The sequence below is a fragment of the Cervus canadensis genome, chromosome 23 (genome assembly GCF_019320065.1).
Source record: "Cervus canadensis isolate Bull #8, Minnesota chromosome 23, ASM1932006v1, whole genome shotgun sequence".
NCBI lineage: Eukaryota > Metazoa > Chordata > Mammalia > Artiodactyla > Cervidae > Cervus > Cervus canadensis.
This window is the reverse complement of record NC_057408.1, coordinates 39,532,502-39,550,154: the sequence shown is the minus strand read 5'-3', so window position 1 is coordinate 39,550,154 and position 17,653 is coordinate 39,532,502. Positions and strand designations below refer to the sequence as shown.

Genomic DNA, 17,653 nt, shown 5'->3' with positions numbered 1-17,653 from the left:
GAGGAGCCTGATGGGCTGCAGTCCATGGAGTCACAGAGTCAGACATGACTGAGCATGTGCACCTGCACACAGACGGAATGTAATGATCAAAAAAGCTAACGCGTCTGAACATAACTTGTGAATTGTTAAAAACAACAACAACAACAACAACAATGCCAAAGTATTGTTACTTAAATTGTCTTTAAGGAGGATTGTAGGAGAATATCATATTGAGTTGACCAGAAAGTTCATTTAGGTTTTTCATAACATCATGCAGAAAATCCAAACAAACTTTTTGGCCAACCCAATAGGTAGTGGGTGATGATATAGCACGGCAGTCAAGTGGATTCTGGAAGGAAATTGCTTAGGTTAAAATTTCAATGACACAATTTACTAATTGTTTAAAAGTCAAGAAACTTAATTTCTCTGAGATTTCAGGTTTTGCCTAGGTAAATGAGATTCATCTATCCCATAAATATCCCATTAATTTAAATTTAAATTTATCTATTTATATTTATCGATCCCACAAATTTAAATCTTGTGAGAATCTGGTGGGAGAATGCCTTGTACAAAGAAAACACTCAATATCAGTTTGGTGAATCCCAAATAATTAATTCACAAGAGAGCTGAGAAATAAATCTATCCCCTATTAACTTCTCTTGGATTTTAGTTTGATTATCTATGGAGTGGAGAGGGGAATATGCAATTGCTAACTTCCTCTTTAGCTCTAAACTCCAAATTCTGAATCTCTATTTCCTTAACTTGCTGATTGAGTCATGGGAAATGGGCTCTCAGTTCATAAATTTCTTGAAATTTATGGGAAAATTTCTTGAAATAAGCTAGAGGGATGGGCCCCTCAACTTAGCTATGAGGCATCTTCCCCAATTCAGTAATCAGAGAAGCCTATAGTTGGAAGGGCCCTCACTTACACAGGCCCTTTCCAAGTCTCTGGGAGGGGCGCTTGAAATGTGTAACATTTGCAAAAATAAGACATTTTAATTGCAGTCATTGTTGATGTTTGGCAGAAACCAACACAAACCAAAGCAATTATCCTTCAATTAAAAAAATAAATAAATTTAAAATTAATTGTAGTCATTAGTTGTTTGCTATTTCCATGTTGGCTTTTGCTCGTGTCAGATGGTGTTGGAGGGACCAAGAATATTTACTTTCGAGAGGTGGTGAAAGAGAAGGTGATCCAGGAATTTAGTGCAGATTGAGGTAGAAGGATGTATTTATGTGTTCACAATTACAGAACTTCCTCCACTTACAGTGGGGCTATGTCCCAATAAATCCACTGTAAATTGAAAATACCATAAGTCGAAAATACATTTAATACACCAAACCTACCTCATATCACAACTTAGGTTGGTCTACCTTAACTGTGTTTGGAACACTTATATAAGTCAACAGTTGGGCAAAATCATTTAACATAAAGCCTATGTTATAATATGGCATTGATTTTCATGTAATGTATTGAATGCTGTGCTGAAAGTAAAATCCGGAACAGTCATTGGGAACCAGAATGGTTCTAAGTGTATTGGTTGTTTACCCTCATGGTCACCTGGTTGACTGGGAGCTGCAGCTCACTGCCTTTGCCCAGCGTCATCAGAGAGTATCTTACCAAATAGCACTAGTCTAGAAAAAGATGAAAATTCAAAAGTTGAAGTAAGGTTTCTCCTGAATGCATATTGCTTTTGTATCACTGTAAGGTTGAAAAATTTTAAGTTGAACCAGCATAAGTCAGGGATTGTCTGTACCTCCAAGCAGAGTTAAATTGTTGCCAGCCACGTTCACCCCATGACCTCCAGAAATATTCTGACTTCCCACCATTCTGACTCATACAAAATAGAGATAAGAAAGTGTAGGATTAGAAGTTATATTGTCATATGAATGTGTACTATTGCAACAGTCCCGGAAGAATGGGGGTGGGGGATGAAATTTAAATGGTTTTCTGCACAAGAAAACTTGAAATCTTACAGCTCATATATGAACGAACTTATAGAATTTCTTCCGAATATGTCATATTACCCATACATAACAGTTGGGAAGCTGAAAGAAATTTTCCACGCTAAAAAAATAAAAATAAAAAAAAACCAAATTTTGATCAATCATGATAAAAGAAAGAAAGACTGGAATAAACAAGTCCAAGTCTCCTAGCTCTGGTGGTGACAAGTCAATTGCCTGAGTGGCTTCGGGTAGCAAGTTGAGCCCTTGGAAGCCACGGGATTCTTCTAGGTCAGTAGGGAAAGGGCTATACAAACAGAAGGAAACTCTAAGAGGCTCAGCTCTTCATTTCACAGAAGATTCCTGAAATACAAAAAATCTAAAATGAAATCTAGGGACTTCCCTACAGGTCCAGTAGTTAAGACTCCAGGCTTCCAAGGCAGAGAGTGCAGGTTTGATTCCTAATCAGGGTGTTAAGATCCTACCTGCTGCATGGTGCGAACAAACAAAATAAATAATAAAGAAGTTTTGATAATAAATAAGAGGAAATCTAAATTCAGTTCTGCATCTCTGTGCATCAGAGAAATCCACCTACTCCCACAGCTCCTTCTAACAGGCTAGGCAGGACCCTCAAAGAAGCAATGTGGGGTACACACAGGAGCAGATACACATTCTCTGGTGCATAAAATTATAAATTTTAAAAAGCTATCAATACCACAAACATAAATAATCCACAAAAATCACATTTTTTTGCTGTTTGGTAGCACAGTCGTGTCTCTTCCCTGTCCTTCACTGTCTCCCAGAGCTTGCGCAAACTCATGTCCACTGAGTCGGTGATGCCATCCAATCATCTCATCCTCTGTCACCCCTCTTCTCCTCCTGCCCTCAATCTTTCCCAGCATCAGGGTCTTTTCAGCTCTTTGTATCAGCTGTTTGCATCAGGTGGTGAAAATACTTGAGCTTCAGCATCAGTCCTTCTAATGAATACTCAGGGTTGATTTCACATAATTTAAGTAACTGACAAATACACACCTCTCTAATATTCTTTTTCCCTGAAATTTTGGCTTCATAGTCTTCAATTTGCATAATGGCAAAGATTTTGCAATACTCTTTTCTAGAGGAAAAAACACATATATACCAATTAGAATTTCTACTCTTTCTTTTGGGCTTCCCTGATAGGTCATTTGGTGGGAAAGATTGAGAGCAGGAGGAGAAGGAGGGTGACTGAGGATGAGATGGTTGGATGGCGTCATTGACTCAATGAACATGAGTTTGAGCAAGCTCCAGGAGACAGTGAAGGACACGGAAGCCTGGTGTGCTGCAGTCCATGGGGTCACAGTTGGACAATACTGTGCTACCGAACAGCAACAAAAATGCGATTTTGGTGGATTATTTATGTTTGTGGTATTGATAGCTTTTTAAAATTTGTAATTTTATGCACCAGAGAATGTGTATCTGCTCCTGTGTGTATCCCACATTTATTTCTTTGAGGGTCCTGCCTAGCCTGTTAGAAGGAGCTGTGGGAGTAGGTGGATTTCTCTGATGCACAGAGATGCAGAACTGAATTTAGATTTCCTCTTATTTATTATCAAAACTTTTTTTATTATTTATTTTGTTTGCTCACACCATGCAACATGTGGGAACTTCGTTCCCTGATCAGGGATCAAACCTGGGCCCCCTGCATTGAAAGCCTGGAGTCTTAACCACTGGACTTGTAGGAAAGTCCCTAGATTTCATTTTAGATTCTTTGTATTTCAGGAATCTTCTTCTGTGAAATGAAGAGCTGAGCCTCTTAGAGTTTCCTTCTGTTTGTACAGCCCCTTCCCTACTGACCTAGAAGAATTCCGTGGCTTCCAAGGGCTCAATTTGCTACCTGGAGCCACTCAGGCAATTGACTTGTCACCACCAGAGCTAGGAGACTTGGACTTGTTTATTCCAGTTTTGCTGATGAATTCCATTGTGGATTCATCAGTCATTCATTCATTCGTTCATCAACAAAATGTTTATTGCTATGTGGAAGGGGACATCTGCACTCATATATTATCTCCTCAGAACAAATGCATTGAGGTTTGTACAATGGAAGAACTGGCACTGTATGACAATTTGATCATTTAAGCACATTATCACTTATCAATATGGCTCTGGATCTGCAGACACTTAGAAACTTTTCTGGTATCTTACCACCTAACCTGACTTTTATTGAAATCATACAGAGCCATGATCACTGTTTACCAACCTCCACCCCCAATTCTTTATTCCAGTGACAGAATCTGATGGTGTATTTGTGCTAAATGAATCTCCTAATAAAAATGCATTTCATTAAAGTGATTTTAAAACTGCCAAATTATTTTGGAAAATAATATATTGCTGATCAAAACATCTGAACAACAATTTCAGTGGCCAAGTTCTCTATTCCAAGGTAGACATGGCAATTTTGTATGTATGCATGCATGAAGCTGAAACTCCAATACTTTGGCCACCTGACGTGAAGAACTGACTCATTTGAAAAGACCCTGATGCTGGGAAAGATTGAGGGCAGGAGGAGAAGGGGACGACAGAGGATAAGATGGTTGGATGGCATCACTGACTCAATGGACATGGGTTTGGGTGGATTCTAGGAGTTGGTGATGGACAGGGAGGCCTGGCGAGCTGCGGTTCTTGGGGTCGCAAAGAGTCGGACACGACTGAGCGACTGAATTGAGCTAATGCATGTACATATGTATGTGCACACATATATGTATTCATGTACACATGTTACTATTTCTTTACATACACATCTATATACATAGGTATATATATGTGAAAGTGAAAGTACTGGTTGCTCAGTCATGTCCAACTCTTTGTGACCCCATGGACTGCAGCCTGCCAGGCTTTGCTGTCCATGGAATTCTCCAGGCAAGAATACTGGAGTGGGTAGCCATTCTCTTCTCTGGGTGATCTTCCCGACCCAGGAATCGAACCTGGGTATCCTGCATTGCAGGAAGATTCTTTACCGTCTGAGGCACCAGAGAAGCGCAGACATACATATATAGTATATCTAATTACTCTATATATACACTTTGTAAAACTTAAGAACTACTGGACCCATCCTTAGAGTGAATAATCTATTAAAGCATTATTTTAGGACCAAAGTAATAGCCATAGAAGAGAAGGAAATATTACCTGTGTCCCATGACCTACGAGGGGCTTCCCTGGTGAGCCATTCGCCTGCCAATGCATGAGATGCAGGTTCAATTCCTGGGTCGGAAGATCCCCTGGAGAGGAAAATGGCAACCCACTCCAGTATTCTTGCCTGGAGAATCCCATGGACAGAGGAACATGTCAGGCTACAGTCCATGGGGTCACGAAGAATCGGACACAACCTAGCGACTTGGCAACAACAACAACAATGACACCTATGTGGGTTTTACTACTTAAGAATACATGTACTTGTTTGCTCAGTGGCTTTGTATAATTCCCAAAAGTAGGGCATCAGGTGGCAGATGCTAACAGGAAGCAAAACTTTGTTCTCCTCTGTAAATGTTTCAAAGGCATCAATCAGTTCCCAGTCTTCAAATTCTGGTCCAGTTCCACCCCTGGGCAGGCACTGAATGGAAAGCATGTGCTTTAGGCAAAGGGCTGTCAGGGCCCTTCTCTGGCATCCAGGCAACAAATGGTGGCAAATGAGTCTGAGCAGTAGATCAGCTGAATCAGCTAGATCAGCAGTAGTTAAACATTCTACCCTCTGACCACTGCGGGACATCAACCTGCAGTTATTACAATAGCCTGGTCAGAAATGAATGGAAGCTGGTGCCTGTCTCCCAGAATCCCCTTCACATTGGAGATGCTCTGCGGTTTGCTCTCCCAGATACCCTACTGAGAAGATATGCAGTTCTCCTGTGAAGGCCCAAGGGTAACTTAAATAATTTCTGAAGTTATAGCTTACTGTAAGCTTTCATGCACTTACTCTGCTGAAGAAAATGAATTTACTACATGGAATCACACTCCTCTTAAAATATCCGTGGCTATCCACAACCTACATATATATAACAAGGCAAAAACTACTGATAGACACTGATCTATTAAAGCAGTTTCCTAAAACACCTATAGTCTTTTCCTATGAAACAGAAAAAAAATCATTAAAGCTATGGTTTGCCAGACAATTACTTTGTCAAATCTCAAGAAATTTCATAATAAATTGTATACATGCATCCAACATGAACAGCAGAGTATAACAAGCTATGTCTTTCCGGTCCACTTGCTCTTTCATCCAAACAGTAGCTTTTGTTTTCAAGAACAATTCTATATCCTTTTTGAAGGCTTTCATAAAATATGGCTATACATTTATCTATCAAACTAAGTAGAAATAATTGAAACACTTAATATGCACAGTAATAGGGAAATGCATGAATAACTTCATTATTAATGTCTATTGATTATTTATGCTTTCAAATCAGCAAATGTAGCTGCCAGTATTTTGATCATGTAAATCTCTATGTGTATTTTGGTTTTACCTGTTTATTGGCAAATTTACAATCCATGTTATGGGCATTTTTATTGCTTTACACACTCATCTGACATGTGCATGACCCAGGTTAGGTTACCAACGACTAGTGTTTACTCAATTTGATTACTATGTTACATTTCTGAGCTTATTTCCCATTTGGAAAATTAACTGTACAAGGAAGCCCAGTAAATCTTTACTTAAAAATTCCAAACTTTAGATTGATTTCAGCAGTGAGTTTGTATTGATCTCAAAAGCTTTGCGTTCCTAACTAAAAACTAATCTTTATTTCACCCTTTAGTGACTGCAGTCATAAATATGCTCACTCCTACCCGGGAAGAGTGGATTAATGGTTATTGGAGATTGGGGGCTTCCCACTGAGTCTGGGAAACCTTAACCTTTGGAGGACAACATGAAAGCACTTACCCCTTGTCAGCTATAATCCCTAGGTCCATTTTTGACATTTACCTGAGTGTTAAACAGGAAGCTGAGCAGGGACTGGGAAATAAAGCTCTAGAGATCATGCTTGGCTATTAATCACTCACAGTTAGATTGACTACTGTGCCTGATCCAACTGCTTCCAGCCTCTAGAGTCATCCAAAGGCATGGCCTTGCCCCTCCACTTTGGGACCCAGCTTAACTCCTTCTGGGGGAGACTTTTACCACCTGCCTTTGAAGAGGGGTTTTGCATTGTTAAAAACCCATCTGTTAATATCCTTCCAACTTGGCTGCACTGTTGGATAAAATATTTGGGGGAGTCTGTCCAACCTATTTGTAAGAGCTAATTCTAGAGAATAAAAGAGTTAAAAGGGAACAGAACAGAATTTGTTATCAAGGGATAGTCAATAAGATTCCAGGCAGTAGTGGACAGATAGCTAACAAATGGTAAGGGGCTGGAAGGCAGGGTTTCTCCAAGTGTGGTCCTTGGTACCTCTTGAATCACAATAACCAAATCAGAGGGCCAACTTAAGAGTCTCCTGGGTGCCAGCATCTGCATTTCAGCAAGTACTCTAGGGAGCATTTATGTTCCAAAAGTGTGAGACTCACAGCTGTGAGGTGGGTGTGCAGTGTGGGTGTGTGGCCATGTTCAGTTGCTCAGTTGTGTCTGACTCTTTGCTACAGACCCATGGACTGTAGCCCGCCAGGGTCCTCTAACCATGGGATTTCCCAGGCAAGAATACTGGAGTGGGTTGCCATTTCCTTCTCCAGGGGATCTTCCTGACCCAGGGATCGAACCCGTGTCTCTTTTATCTCACGCATTGGCAGGTGAGTTCTTTACCACTGAGCCACCTGGGAAGCCCCAATGTGGGTATGTTTTATGCCTTTACCACTTTCTGTGGTGGAAAGTAGGAATTTTGATTTTCTGGTACTTGATGGCAAAAATTACTATGAGCTAACCCAATATCCATATTTTTCTCTCTTTAATGATGAAGTCTTAATTTTCACCCATGCTCCTTGCTGCCCAGTTATCATTTCCCAGCCTTCCTCAAGCTAGGTGCAAGAGGGGCTTTTGTGTAGGGCTTATAAACTGTCTCCTTTAAAAAATGGGGGTACGCCCTTTTTCTTCCTTTTCTCTATCAGCTGCCTGAAATGTGCCTGTATTCGCTGGAGCCTCAGCAGTACAACCTGGCCCCTGATGACAAGGCAGGTGGGCTTGGTAAATCAGATAGCTTGCCAGAGCCTGCATCTCTGATGGTTCTATGAAGTCAGCACACTGGTTCAGGACTGTCTGTGATGGGATCCCTTTCATATGATATTGAGTTGACCAAAAAAGTTTGCTCGGCTTTTTTTGTACCATCTTGATCACTCAGCAGAATAAAACCTGCATGTTCAATCCCTCACTGTAATTCATAGCTGAATGAGATTACTAACCAAAACAGACCCCATTTAGGATTAAGGGTTAACTTCAGGCAGAGTCTTCCTACTTGCAATGACTTCAACTTCCCCCCTAAGCATGACTTTTGACTGTGAGGGTAAAAGTTGTGTCTGAATATTAATAGTGGCTTTGTTATGTTTGTATGAGTTCAGGAATGAGAGGAGATATCCCTGGTCCTGCTTAGAATTTCATAAAGGTATGGGTATTCCTGCTTCTTGTCCACAGAAAGGGGAGAGGTTTGCAGTGGCTAGTTGGCCACAGGGGTTCTAAGGAGGGTGGCGGCCCCAAGGACAGATGTGTGTGCAAGAAGCCAGATTGTCTGTTAAAGCAATTGATCACTTAGTGGTGCCCTCCATGCTCCATGAAGCTAACCTTTATCAGACTTAAGGCTAGGACTGTTACATATGGATGAAATGCAGTGTCTTAAAGACATTCAAAGCTTACTTCAAGTGTCCCTTTTACCTTGAGGAAGAAGCGATTGTATTTCTTTCCTCCTGTTAATGTGTTTATTTTTTTCTGTTTCCAAATCTGATGCTATCAAGTCATTATCTTTGAGTAGGGCTGGCACTTCCAACACTCACTCTCATGAGTCTTCAGACAATGTGCAGATAGATCAGGCAATGTAAGCTTCTCTTTCACTGATGCTGGCTCAGCTACTGAAATCATTTATTACAGGGTTTTCCCTGTTTTCCTTTTCGCTCTCATTCTGCTACAAACGCAGCTGCAACTTTTAACACTATTACTTTTATAGATACATTGATTAATGGGATGGCTACAGATTCACTTGGGCTTCCCTCGTAGCTCAGCAGTAAAGAATCCCCCAGCAATGGAGGAGACGCAGGAGACCCAGGTTTGATCCCTGGGTTGGAAAGACCCCCCTGGAGAAGGAAATGGCAACCCAGTCCAGTATTGTGGCCTGGGAAATTCCATGGACAGAGGAGTAGGCTACAGTTCATGGGGTTGCAAAAGAGTTAGATGCGACTTAGTGACAAGAACAGTAACAGATTCACTTGCAAGATCATTTGTTATTAAGTTTTACACCTAACATCTAGTGTGACGCTGGTTATGCTAGGACAGGGATTTTCAGAATGCTGTCCCTGGGCCAGCAGCATCAGCATCACGTGAGAACTTGTTAGAAATGCAAATGATTGGACTTTGACCCAGATCCACTGAGTCGGAAACCCTGGAGGTGGGCTTGGCAACTGGCGTTTTTATAAGCCTTCTAGGTGATTCTGATGCTCATTCAAGTTTGAGAATCATGTTTCAGAGTGAGCCGTGATGTCTTCACATCCATACACCTAGAATGCTTAGAAGTTAATATTCCTTAATTTTTCCTCACAAGTAAAATCAGAGGGACTCCTATGTGTTGACTGGTTGAACGTTTATTTATATTTCTTTTATCTCATCTATCTTCAGTCTACAGACAACTGGGCCAGGCAATAAAGTGACTCAATTTGTACTAAAATAGCACTAATAATAACACCTTACATTGTATAATACCTTTTCAGTCTTCAGCCATCTGACATATAATATCATTTGAGTATGTAACGGATTCAAATATACCATACCATTCAAATATACTATATACTATGGTACCAAATATACCATCTGAGTTGATGCAATTTAACTGCAGGTAAAAAAAGAATAAACACAAGCTATCGCAGGACTACATTTTATTTTTTTCTTTGTCTCTATAGCTTTGGTTCTCTGGCATTAGAAACTATACTGGAAAGCAATGTTATCTAATGAATGAACACCTAAGTGAACAATATTTAAGTGTGATTTGCTAAGGAATTAGGGGGAAAAAATCTATGGAGTTTTAGTGTAAATTCACTTGAATGAAGAGGAAACTTTATGGAAAACATTTCCATTTTCTGATTATTTATTAGATGCTAATAAATAAACATTTGACAAAGGTTAATACCCACTGACTTACAGATGTGCTCCGGAGACTGACTTACTGTCTTCATTTTAAGACAAGACACAAACTCAACATAGTCATTGTGTCATAGTCATGAGGCCAATCTTCATGTGTTATTATTAACTACTATTAGATGGGAGAATATAATTTTTTAAGAATGTAAATAGAATACTTAGGAGTTATTTAAATAATTCTTAAATCCATTTTAAAATTATACTTATAATCTAAGTAAGGATATTATGCTTCATTAGTTTACTGAATATAGCTTAAATATTATATTTTAAATTATATTAAAAATAAAATAAAAATTATCTTTAGAAAATGGGAGAAAATAAAGGACCTCTAAAAAAAACCTAGCACCTATATAAGTATTAAGTTTATTAAAGGCATTAGCCAAATACTTTTACTAATATTATAGGATTGTCATCCTAACCAAATATTTCAGGGTTTGATAATATTCTCTCTCAGCTCTGAGACTTTTAAAAAATAGCATCAATCTTAAGACTCTTAATCTTTTCATAAGCTTTCCAAAAAAAGAAAATCCGAAACCACAGTGTTTTCAAGCAAACTTCTGATAAAGAATTTGGAGTATTTTCAATAAGAATAACTTAAAATTAAATTTCCAGGAGTATGCTTTAGTGGAAAGGACTCTGAAGCTTTGGAGTCAGAAAATCAGGCTTGAGTTCTACCTCTGTAATTTACTAGCCATAAAACCAAGTTATTTATCCCAATGAGCCTCAGTTTCCTCATCTGTAAGTTGGGAGTGATTTTAATACTTGCTTCATAGAGTTTTTGTTAACATCAAACAGGACTACGTGTATTGATTTTCCAGCCTGTGCCTATGCTAAGTTGCTTGTTGTGTCTGACTCTTTACCACCCCGTGAACGATGGACTGCCAGGCTCCTCTGTCCATGGGATTCTCCAGGCAAGAAAACTGCAGTGGGTTGCCATGCCCTCCCCCAGAAGGTCTTCCTGACCCAGGGTTTGAACCTGAGTCTCTTATGTTTCCTACACTGGCAGGTGGGTTCATTACCACTAGTGCCACCTTGGAAACCCTTATATAGATTATCTTTCATTATTATGAAAGAAAATGCAAATGTGCATGAAATAGTTTGCAAAACATAGTATAATTGATATATGTTGGTTGATATATTAGTTTTTGCCAGAAATAAAGTAAAACAATATTAGTTAGAGGAACACTCTTTTCAAGGATATAGTTGGGATGAATTCAAACCAGTTTGATTACATGACTTTCCTCAGTTAGTGCACTAAAAACTCACACCAAATCTTAGGAAATACCAAGGTACTATATCACCTGGTAAGAGAAAGTAAGTCATTACACAATTCCCTAGTAATTCAAAGGAAAGCCGTTCTTGAATTCTGGTATGCTAAAAGATAAGTAACTAGACAGGTACATTCAGACAGCCTGTAAGCTCAGCAACATGAATGCAGCATTGAGTTTTTTTAAGAGAAAAATAAAGATGACAAAAAAAGTGAGTAACAGTGTCCAAAACTGATCCTGCCTTAGATAATTTCCATATCACCGTCCACTACTTCCCCTAAAGAAACAATAATAAAACCCATATCACCCTGGGAGACAACTGCCCTGTCATCCTTCAACTCATCAAACCTTCCCTGAACACTTCCAAAGTATACTATGCTAGGAATTTGAAGATGAAAAAAAATACATCTGCTCTGGAATTGTTCAACAATCCAACCTGCACGACTTAAGAGAAGGAGGGAAAATTTTTGAATTGAGTAATCATTAAATACAGAGCTAAAAATCAGATGAGTTAAAATAGCCAGCAGACAAAGCACTAACTGAAACACACTCACCATGAAGAACTTTCATGACAAACTCATACAGTTATTCATAACTTATAACACCATCACAGGTAAGCCATCAGAGAAGACTTGAAGGCAAGGATTCAGAGTTTCTAATACCGTCAAGGTCCTCAAGTTTTTCATAGTTGTAAGCACAAGAGATTAACCATGTAGAGTAGCAGTACTTAAAATGTGATTCATAGATGCATGGGAGTGCCTGAAGACCTTTCAGAAAGCTCATGAGGTCAAAACTAATTTTATAATAATAAAAAAATGTTATCTGCATTTTTCTGTGTTAATATTTGTACTGATGGTGGAAAAGCAATGTGGGTAAACCTGTTGGTGTCTTGAACCAAGGCAGTGACATCAAACTGAACTAGCAATTATTATAATCTTTTTATTTATTTATTTATTTATTTTTGCCACACCACATGTGGCTTGTAGGATCTTAGTTCCCTGACCAGGGATCAAACCTGTGCCCCTTGCACTGGAAGTGTGGAGTCTTAACCACTGGACTGCCAGGGAAGTTTCAGTTATTATATTCTTAAATGCCATGTACTTCCAGTTTAAAAGTATTGTCAGTTTCACTTACAATATTTGATGAAGCAATAAAAAATTAATTGTACTACGTCTTTACCTTGCATACATATCAAAGATAATATATATGACAAAATGGGAATTTCTCCTGTATACCAAAGTATAGTGGTTGTCTTAAGGAAACATTCTTGTGCAACTGTTTGGATTGCAAGCTAAACTAGCCTTTTCTTTTTCATGAAACATGATTTGATTTGACAGAATGACTGACAGGTATTTTCAGACTTGGATATATAGCAAAAATTCTCTAGACAATTAACAACATAAACCTGTCACTTCAAGAAAAACAACTGACTATTTATTGCCAAGGGTGAAATTTGAGCTTTCCAGTGAAAAATAGAATTTTGGAAAACCTGTATTGACTATTATAAATTTAATTTAAGCACTTACCTAATGCAATTGATTGTACTATTAATGGATAGTATTTTTAAAATATTGTGTAATGATATGTGTCAACATTTAGAAATTTTGTATAATTCAGTGCGGCAATATTTACCCAATACTAATATTTGATGATACAAAATCATACATGGGTAAAAGATTCATGAAAAATTTGAGGCTGGCCAATGGATTTCAATGTAACAGAATACAAAAGTTAATCAGTATAACTTCATATACTACAACTGACTACAGGGAAATATCACTTGTTGAGTTTTGATGTAATATCAAAAAAGAATATTCAGGGCTTCCCTGGTGGCTCAGTGATAAAGAATCTGCCTGCCAACGCAGGAGACACGGGTTCGATCCCTAAACCAGGAAGATCCCACATGCTGTGGAGTAACTGGGACCTGTGTGCCACGACTTTTGAGCCTGTTCTCTGAAGCCAGGGACCCACAACTACTGAGCACATATGCCTCAATTACTACAGCCTGCATACCTTACAGCCTTTATTCCACGACAACAGAAGCTACCAACAACGAGAAGCTGGTGCCCAGAGACTAGAGAAAAGCCCGTGCAGCAACAAAGATCCAGCACAGTTAAAAATAAAAATAAATGAACAAAATTATTTTAAAGAAAGAATATTGAAATGGCCACAAAAATGCCCTCTCTTTTTAAATTATGTGTCTGTGTAGGTCTGGATTTTCATATGTTCCTATCAGAGCAACACATTACAATAAATTGAATGCAGAAACAGTCATGAGTCCGGTTGTCAGCTATTAAACCAGAAACTAATATGATTTGCAAACATATACAAAAATACCACAATTCTCACTAATTATTTTGATAATACAATTACTTCTCCTAAATTGTGATTTCTTCTAACATGTAGCAGGCTTATCTTTTTGAATGAATTGACATATATTTTTAAGTGTCTGCTTTTTCATTTCTAATTATTGATAGGTATAAGCCATGTAACTAAAATCTCTTTGGAGTACTTAGTATTTTTTTAAGAGTGTAAAAGTCTCCTGAAGCAAAATGTGTGAGAATCACTAAGGTGGAGTGTAAGAAAATGACTCTTGGTAACATTTTAATTTCTCACTCACATTCTTTGAGGACGATCTCACAATCATGGCCAAATGTCACGTTGGAGCACAAAAGACAAAGGTTAACCTTGCTGTGTTGAATGTCCCTGGGAATCCCTGTTGATGATGGTGGGGATCATTAATGGATTTCCTGGAGATCTACAGGAAGTGACTCTCCCTTTCCAGCAAATCCTCTGGTAAAATCCTCAGGGCATTTATTCTCTGAAGGCCTAAATACTTCTAGAACTGGCACATAAGGTACTTTGATTTTGTGATACTCCAGGATGTCAAAAAAAGTCTCAATGGAAGATTATTAAAAAATGAACTTTTCATCCATTAATTTGCTTCAGTTTTTCAGAAGTTTATAAATAGTGAACTCATGATTCCTTTTTAGAGATGTGTGTATATGAGTACATATATGTATGTGTATAAATGTGTCTAAAATTTACTAGCTGAGGGGTATGAACCTTTAAAATATTAAAAGGCCTCCCAGGGGGAAAAAAAAAAAGCCTTCCCTGGCTGTAGGGACAATGCTTATGATAGGAACTAATATAATCATTACCGAAGCATATCTGTTATACTTTCCCTTCAGTTCTACCACTTTATTCTTTTGTTTTTCCTCTTCCTTCTCAGTGAGGTTCTAGCTCAGTACCCTTATTGTAACTGACCTCCTCAGGCTCTGTCCATTTTTATTAAGCACCAAAATGTCAGCTAGTTAGCCAAAAGATGTTGCTGAACTCGGCACGGAGCATCGCACACACATATGTAAAGGTATTCAGTAGGAAGGGAAGCCTCACACTGAGCCAGGAGCAGGTCACAAGGAGTCAGAAAGCCTCTCTTTTTGTCAGTCCCTGCAGACTCCTGCATTTCCTTTTAGAGAAAAAATGCCTTCGGTTTCAGGGTGAAAACATGGGAGGGTGGAGAGCGGAGATTCAAATACCTTTCATGTGATACTAGAGCGTTGGGATCTTACTGTGAATGAAGAAATCCAGGATCAGTTCAGTAGGGATCAGGGAGAGGCTGGCAGAGGCCCCTTCCGTGGAGAAGGGAGGTGAAGGACTCAAGGGCCAGAGACACCAACATCAGTTTGCCCAGGCGTCTGTGTAGGGTGGAGGTAAGTGTGGAGCCAGCTAGCAGTGGGTTTGAATCCCCATTCTCCCACTCACTTACCAACTGGGTGACTCGAGGCGATCTACTTAATCTCATGAAGCATCAACCTGCTCATGTAGTAAATGAGGACAGTCGTACCTCCCTCACAGGGTTGAGTGAAGATTCAGTGAGCGCAAGCGTGTGACATGCCTGGAACACAAGCGGCGTCCAATAAGTGCCAGTTTCCTTTCTCTGTTTTAGCGGTTTTCACATGTTTTTACATAAGTTGCCTTTTGAATGAACAAATAGGCCCATTTTAAAATTTTTTATTAAACCTTTTATAAGATCCACTGGAGAAGGGCACGGCAACCCAATATTCTTGCCTGGAGAATCCCATGAACGGAAGGGTTACAAAAAGTTGGACATGACTTAATGACTAAACAACAATAACAACATAGCTGATTAACAATGTTGTTAATAGTTTCAGGTGAGCAGCAATGGGACTCAGCCATACCTATACATGTATCCATTCTCCCCCAGACTCCCCTCCCATCCAGGCTGCCACATAACATTGAGCAGAGTTCCCTGTGCTATCCAGTAGGTCCTTGTTGGTTGTCCATTTTAAAAATAGCAACATGCACATGTCTATCCCAAACTCCTTAACTATCCCTTCCCCCGGCAACCATGAGTTCCTTCTCTAAGTCTGTGAGTCTTTTCTGTCTTGTAAATAAGTTCATTTGTATCATGTCTTTTTAGGTTCCGCCTATGAGAGATGTCATATGATGTTTCTGCTTCTTTGTCTGACTTACTTCACTCAGTGTGACAACCTTTAGGGCCCATTTTATCAGGGAATAATTGGACATTTTCTAAACTCTTCCCCACATCCTAATGTATTTACCTGTTTGAAGACGTTTCATAGTGTCAAACAGAGACCACTATGAAAAGCTTTCTTTAAAAAACGGGTAAAGAGTAGAGTGTCCATTCTCTTCTCCTGTCTTCATGGTCAGTTGTGTCTTCCAGAAATTCCAACAAGTTAGTGAGGCCTGACCTTCCTCTTTTTCTTCTTCCCTTTTTGTAAAGCATGCCAGCAATCTTTAATCATGCTGTGATTTCTAAATGCCACCCAGGTTCACTTCAGAAGCAGTTTCAAACAAAGATTTAACCCACAGACACACAAATGGCTGATTTGTGCGTTCCAGAGACTCAGAAGCTTTTTGTTTTTTAAAAATTAATATGTTTCAGTTTTCTCTTTTCACTTTCATATTCATTTCCAGAGAAAGAGAGAAGCATTTTCTTTTGTTACAGACTTTCATAAAAATTCAGTGCTAATTATAGGGGGTTTTTGGTACTGACTCTTTGTTGAGGTGATTAGCATGCAAAGCATTTTACAACACTGTTTTCTCCTAAAAGAAGCGTGGATATGTAAAGTAAACAGAGTTGACCTCTTAGCTTCTTCCTAGGTCACCCAGTTTTCCCCTGATTAAAACTAATTTGCTGGAGAAGTTCACTGTTGGAAATGAGAAGATTTGGAAAGGAAGATTAGTAAAGAGAAAAGGAGCTGAAATATTGCTCTAAATACTATTAGAGATCTTGCTGTTCACCCACCTTCTTCCCACATGCTGAAAATAAGCCATCCAGTCACTTTTGTTAGAAGACGAGGACAGTTAAGAGAGTTTGAACCAGTCAAATGCATACGGACACAGCCAAGACGAAAACATCCAACAATCAACCCCCAAAAAGTCTAGAGGAAGGGCTTTCATAAGAAACATGAGGAGACCTTAGAAAAGCAAAATGCCCATTAGATTGTTTCTGTCAACATTTCTCTGCCCTATCTGCTTTGATGTGGCAATGATGATACCAGAAGTGATGGTGAGGAAAGACCACAGCACTGTGAACGCAGCAGGTAGAGATGGTGGCTGGTCTTAGGATGAGTAACATAGTAAATTGAGCTGCAGAATAAATACAGCAACCCCAGAGATGTATAGGAAGTAAAAAATGGTGAAAGTATCGCTGAAATGAGTTCTCTATTTTTGAATGGTATTTGTTGATTAAAAAAAAAAAAAAACCCAAAAGCAAAAAACAAAACTGGATACTTTTATTTGATGAAATATTTACAGAGAAGCTCTTTATTGTTGAGACCCAAGATGGCTAGTCCATTTTGCTTTACACACTCCCCACCCACCCCCCTGCCACCACTTTCCTGAGCAATGGTCAGATGGAAATGCTGGAGTGAACTGAAAAGTACAATGCACAATCAGACAAAAACATTCAACGCAGCATTTGATGATGAAGGCATAATCAGCCGGACTTGGTGCCTGATGTGGCCAATTTGCTTTTACATTCTTTTCAGATCCCCAGTGCTTGCAGTGAAAATACCCCTCAAGCATTCCTCTCTCTTTCTCTTTTTTCCTCCCAGTAGGTTGCTTGCCTCTTTCACCTTGTGAGAAAAAGGTCTGTCTGCTTTGATGTGGCTTCCCAAA

At 39.1% G+C, this 17,653-nt stretch overlaps 1 protein-coding gene across 1 annotated transcript in view; it reads right to left on the bottom strand.

Annotated features, from left to right (window-relative positions):
- Positions 1–15,273, bottom strand: part of KLHL14 (kelch like family member 14) — a 138,165-nt gene extending 122,892 nt beyond the window's left edge. The window contains 1 exon segment of the mRNA XM_043444330.1: positions 15,255–15,273. The gene's annotated coding sequence lies outside the window, so the exon portion shown is untranslated.
- Positions 15,274–17,653: the final 2,380 nt, after the last annotated feature.